Here is a 6,647-nt window from a genome sequence, read left to right as displayed (position 1 = left end):
TTTTTCTTTTTTTCTAACTGTGCCCAAACATAAAGTTTTGGTATTTAAAAATAGAATATAATATTCCAAACGTTAATCTCAATGAAAGACAGTATTACAGAGTATGCAGAGCTATCTGAAAATAATATGCAATTAAACATTAAAAGCCATTAAAATAGCATTAATGGTTAAAGGCAAATGTTTTTATGAAATAGATGAATAAAAGTGATAAGAATTCCTTTCACATCAACGTATTTGATATTTTCTTCCCAAGGTCCCACTGGGGTTTAACTTTCATTAGATAGCCTCTTGCTGTCTCCAAATGCTAGGCTTTTGGATGAAAGTTTTGCTGTACAGCTCTTGTTCTTACAATCATTTCTTTGTTGTGTTGCACTCCATACAAATTTTCTAAAAAATATGATAATCAAATGAATGAACTTCCTAAAGTCTTGCAAAATATGGCATTTAAAAAGTGAGTATGGAGACATTTTGAATATAAATAATCATAGTAAGTTCACATTTTTAGAGCACTTTATAATTTAAAGAGCCCCTTAAAACATATGTAATTTGATTCGCAAGTTAAGGCAGACAGGTAGATAAGTCATTTACCAATTGTTTCCATTGGTAACTTAAATTCAATTGCTTGTATAAGCGAATCATATATGCAAAATATCTCCAAAGCAACATTTAAACCAGTGTTAGGGCAAACAATTGGACACTATAACCTAGCCCCAGTTGACACATAAAATTTATCATCACAGGTAATAAAGTGCAAAGAGGGATACGGGTCAAATTTTAGTCAAAATGAATTCTGTGTACATTTCATTGCCCAAAGTGGGGACCCTTACCACTTACAGAGAGCACTCTCATTATCTGAAACTTTTTCCTGTAACCCATTTTTTCATCTATTCTAGAGCTATCAAGAAAATTTTCTACTTCATGAATCTATCAGTCAGGTACTTTACTGCTTTCATTGCATCCAAGATAGACTACATTCATTTGATTCAGGAAAAAAAAAAAAACTGAGGGTTCCAAAGAGAAGAAGAAGAAATTATGCCTTGAAATTATACCCTCTGCTATCTCCTTCATTCTGTTTCTTAGGATCCTTGACAGAATTCTTGGACCACTATCTTCTATAAAATCTCCCTCTTATGGGCTGTTTATTCTCATTTACATGATTTTTCAGCCTTAATTGTACATCCATTTATAATATGACCAAGATCACTTTACCACTTAGTTTTCTCTCTCTGAGAATTCTCAGGATGCCTTATGGACATTGCTCTTTCTTTTATACATTTTGTCTTACCTTCTATTCTCTCTTAAAACATTTAGAATTCTCTGCACTACACATTTAAACATAATCAACTGACACAGTTCTAAATTTTGGAATGGCTGCATAGTGTTCATAATGTTGTTAACCATTCCAATATTGAAGAGTAATTGTTTGGTTTGTAATTTTCTCTCTAACATGAATGAGAGTTGTGTGTATGTTTGTGTGTATGCGTGTGTTGTTGTGGGTGAAATATTTGTATGTGTCTGTATGTCTTGCTAGAATGTTGCCTAAAAAAATCTGTAAACCATCATAATTTCACCAATGATTTTCCCCATATTCCATTTTCCCATATATCTATAAGCAAAAGTTGCTCTGGACAATTTGTGGCAGGCTACTTTATATATTTGGATTATGCAGGGCAGTTTCTTCAATAAATTATCAATGATTTGTTTGGCATTGAAGCTTTGCATTAGCTAAGGTTTTGAAAGTAAAAGACATAGAAAGGACGCTTATAATAACAGAATATTTAGGCCACAAATAACTTCCTGATAAATCATTTATTTCAGTAGAGTCTTGTGCCATAAGGAAAACAACACAATCACTTCTATTTTAGAGTGGAGGATTATGAGTAGTGGAGAAATCAGTTGCTTGCATAAGGTCAGAGGAATTGGGACCAGGAACCAACCTTTCTGAATGCTTCATAACTACATTTTCTAGAAAAACAAAGGGAAGGATTTATTGCATTTAGAAAATAGAACACTATATCTCATGGAAAAGTTACATTTAACTTACAATGTATTAGACATTTTATTTTTCAGTCTATAAAACATAAGCTTAGAAAATTTTCTTTTCGAATAATCAGAGGGACATAAGACATTTAGTCTACCCCTTAAATCCTACATATGTCAGCAAGAGGAGGCAAGAAGGTTTTTACTTCTCTTACATTTTTAGCTAATCAAGTGGTCCATCAACATAAGAATATTGTCTTCCAAGCCCAGTGTTTTAATCCAATTTCCCACTGCCTTTCAGTCCTTTAAAAAAGAAGCTGCATCAATTCAGATAGGATTAAACTATTAAACCCTTCAGAAAGGGAGTTGCTTTCATGTATAAAGCATAGTGATGGATTTTGATGGGTAACCTAAAGGAACATGGACCACAATTCTATTACCAATCTAATGAACTATCCATTACCGTAGTAGACAACTTTTATCATTGTTTGATGCAAATGAGTCACTGTTCAATACGCCTGCTAAGTGCATGTCCCACAGCATTACCCAGTTGACTGGACCCTTACATAAAAATGGATATTTCAATTTGACAATACAAAAACATAAACATTTCTTTGGAGGCTTAATACCTCTCCAAACGAAAAATGTCAGTATTCCGTAAGTCATAGTTTTGATTTTCAATTTCTGTCTGTAAGGCAAATTTAAAAATATGCTTATCTGTTTCTACATCCTTTCCTTAAAGGCATAGTTGAAATTCTCATATACTTTAGCTACTTAACAACTTTGAATACTTTCAATTGGGTTTTTTTTCCTCACCTAAAGTGTTCACTAGACTCAAAGGTAGTACAGAAATTAGTTTTTCCAACCTTCCATATAGCTAGGGTGCAGGTGTATGCTATTGGTTCTGCCAATCAGATGCTCACATGTGAAGAATTATCCCCTGAGTTCCACAGAGTCCTTTCTGGCAAAAAGGGCGAGAAGATTATACTTTTTTAGAGGTAACAGTGGCCAGGTTCCTAATGGTAACATTTGTGGGATGTGATTTTAGGTGTCTGTATATAGCAACAGTAGCTTACTGGGCCCCACAGGTGCAGTCCAGATGTATTATTTTGGCCATTATTCCTGTCTGCATGACCCCCAGGCCTATTCCTCTGTTTTTAGGAGAATCTGTGAGCTATCTAGCATTCTTTATTATATTCAGTTTCTCTACAAATCAGGGATAGAGGACTCTTTTTTTATAACTAAGACCCCCGACTGATATAAGGAGTAATAAATCAATAAACTATGGTTCTCAAAACTGCCATTTCCTATCCAGATTTTCAAGCAAGCAGAGGCAAGTGGGTTCATTAATCACATAAACAACATAATTTTTGCCAGGTTCTATGTTTATCGTGAGAACAATGAACACTAAAAAGGCCCCAACTTTCCAGTTGTTCACAGTCTAGAAAGATAGGAAAATAAATATTTAATTATTGCACAACCAGGATATGTCTTAACAAAAAACAAATATCAATGTATTTTGGAGGCATAAAAGACTCCCAAAATTCTAGTTGCATTTTGGGAAAATGAGTAGAATTTTTCTGGGTGTAAAATGTAGAGGAAAGGCATTTCATGAAATGAGAAGAGTATGAGAAAATCCGTATAATATTAAAGTGAATGACAGATGCATAGTTCAGTGTATAAACATATAATGTTAAAGTCATAGAATATAATTAGAATATTGGGATTGATTGGAGAGTGCAATGATAGGCAGTTTGAGACCAAATTATGTTGGGTCTTAAAAAATGTATTGTAGCAGTCTGAGAAATGTCACCTTCCAGGGTATGAGACTCTGCAGATGTGATTAAATTAAAAGAAATGGAGGAAAAACACTTTATTAGCCAGTTTAATAAAAAAATCTTTCTAAGAGGGAAGCTGAAGAATAAGAGTCAGTAGTAGATGTGACAAAAGAAACAAGAGGTAGGAGGGGTGTGAGGCAGGGGCCATGAGCTGAGAAATACAGTCAGTCACTAGAAACTGAAACAAAGAAGGAAACAGGTTTATCTCAGAGTTTCAGAAGGAATCCAGCCCTGCTAACACCTTGATTTAAGATTTCTGACCTCCAGAACTTTAAGAAAATAAATCTGCATTCCTTAAAGGCATTAAGTCTGTGATAACTTGTTACATATGCCCTAGAAAGAAACGAGAGCTTATTAATTGTCATAAAGAAAGGTAGAAATATATCAGATCCTTTTTTTAGAAAGTGGTGTTGAGTGATAGCATGAAGGCCAAATGGGAGATTAGATTAGTTTAAACTTCTGTCAATAAGAAAAGAGAGGAAGAAACAAATGTGAAATTAATTATGGTGGCATAATTTTCTTATGTAAGGGATGCTGAATGTTAATAAGAGAAAGATCTCTGAGACAGTAAGCATGATGTGTAAAATATAATAAAATTTGCTATATAGTAGATACTGTGCTCTGAAATTTGCATGCATCACTTCGTTTGATTCTTATGCCAACCCTTTCAGTTGGAAGTTATTATCACAATACTCATTTTACAAAAAGAAAAATTTAAATTGGCTAAGCAAAGCAATTTGTCATAAGTCATAGAACAACTGAACTGCCATGCAATAGATCATTTCTGGTAGGAATGAAGAAATTATGATTAGGACAGTGTGGCATAAAACATAGTCTTGTTTGCTATTGGAAAGATTGGAATATCCAAAGACTCTAAGGATTCCGAGTTGCGTAATGCCTCCCTTGCTAACACAAGTACTTAGGTATATATAACTTTGGGGAGAGTATCAGTCTCCACAAACAGAATCCCAAAGGACTGTGAAGCAATTGTGGAAGCTGTATTCATCCTTTATGGCTGAAGGAGTTGTACAGTGAATTATCTTCAGGTTCTGTTATATTACATACATGCCAATGCATTCTTAAAGTCTCATTCAACTGAAAACTCATGCAGGGCAGGGGACAAATACAATGTCGCATATAATTCTGCATTCAATACATTTTTTTCCTGCAGTTGAAGCGTATTATTAAGAGAGCAATCAAGGAATTAGGAAATCTATACGGTACATCCTCTGATGGGTCAAGATATTATAAATTAAATGCATTTGAGTATCCACACTTTCAGAGAAGCACATAAGTAACTATTGCCAACGATTCTCTGGATTTTATTGAGAACAATATTTGTGGGATAAAGACTGGCTAAGAAAATATAATGTTGAAATTATATATTTTAAAAATTTAAGTAGATAGCATTTTATCTGGAAATCTTCTATATAGTTTTGCTCTAAGAGTCTGAAAAAGAAATTAGCATGTTAGAAGAGAGAAAAGTTTTCTGAGCAGTTTGGAAATTGTACCGGTTTTTCAGTATATTTAACATTTACAATGAATATTTACAATGAAAATATGGTTAGACACTCAATATTTGTTTTAAGGTACTTTGACAATTTGTGATCATAAGGGGAGTACGTATAAATGAAGTTACAGAATATTTGACCTAGAAATTTTCTGTCCAGACAATCAATCAATTATGAAGACAATTAAATTTTGGCTCAAATGAACTTGAGTGATCACTTCATATTTTCATGGGAGGTTTGCAAAACTCAGGTAAATTCTTTAATAGGTGCATGGGCATAACTGTACAATGGAGCAAAACATTGAAAGAAGGTATCATCTGATAGGTCACCCTCAGAGTAGTTTTTTTACTTAATATGTGATACAGCTATTTGGGAAAAATAGAATATTTGGAAAGAAAAAAAGAATCTGGACATTGTGGTGGGTTAAATTTGGCTGCAGATTCTCTCAATAACAGGAGGATTCTTTTCTCGTCTCTTTAAATGTGGGCTGATCTGTGACTTCCTTACCAGTAGGGTACAGGATAAGTAATGCTATCCCAAATCCATGCAACTGGCAGGTTTTGTCTTGGCCTCTTGGAGCTCTGAGCCTCTAGGTATGGAGTTTGAATTCCTTGCTGGAGAGTCCATGTGGAAAGGATCTCAAACTACATGGAGAGAGGGGTGGCCTAGTAAAGCCAACATTCAAGGTTTTACTACCAAAGTGCCAGAAATCTGATTGAAGCCAATTAAAACTTCCAGACCAGACCACCCACAAGCTGTAAAACCAAGTGACCCCAGTCTATGTCACATGGAAGAAAAGAACACCAACTGATCCTGGCTGAAATTCGTGATCTACAAAACTGAGGGACATGATACAATGGTAACTTGTATACCACCAAATTTTGGGATGCTAATGGGAAAATTACTTAACTCTTCTGCCCCTTGATTTTCTCAGCTATGAAAGGAACATAAGAATCCTATAGAAATGTTGTGCGGATTGATTGTTTTCGTGTAAGCATAGAGCTTAGATTTTCATGTATTGATTCTTACCATAGTTTCTGGTACATAGCAATAATAACTGATATTTACTGAACAATTCCTAGTTTCAAGGCACTGTGTAGGTGCCTCTCATGCAGAAAAAAAATACACTGCTAATACTCTGTGGTTGAGTAAGCCCTTTAATTTTTCTCCACTTTGGAAATAGATTTACTTCGATTCACCTGAGTTCAATCACCTCGCCCTACTTAGTGGAAAGGCAATCTTTTCAATAGAGTTCATCCGAGTTAAGGAACATTAACCAGTTACCTTCATGAATGAACAAATGACTCTGACCATATAA

General features: G+C 34.5%; 1 long non-coding RNA gene across 1 annotated transcript in view; it reads right to left on the bottom strand.

Moving 5' to 3' along the window:
* Positions 1-1,804: 1,804 nt before the first annotated feature.
* Positions 1,805-6,647, bottom strand: part of LOC143663543 (uncharacterized) — a 140,690-nt gene continuing 135,847 nt past the window's right edge. Inside the window, exon 3 of the long non-coding RNA XR_013166022.1 lies at positions 1,805-1,965. This is a non-coding gene — a long non-coding RNA (uncharacterized LOC143663543). The remainder of the gene's footprint in view (positions 1,966-6,647) is intronic.

Source organism: Tamandua tetradactyla, chromosome 19 (assembly GCF_023851605.1).
Source record: "Tamandua tetradactyla isolate mTamTet1 chromosome 19, mTamTet1.pri, whole genome shotgun sequence".
NCBI classification, from domain to species: Eukaryota; Metazoa; Chordata; class Mammalia; order Pilosa; family Myrmecophagidae; genus Tamandua; species Tamandua tetradactyla.
The sequence above is the reverse complement of the archived record's forward strand: the minus strand, read 5'-3'. Positions and strand labels throughout refer to the sequence as shown.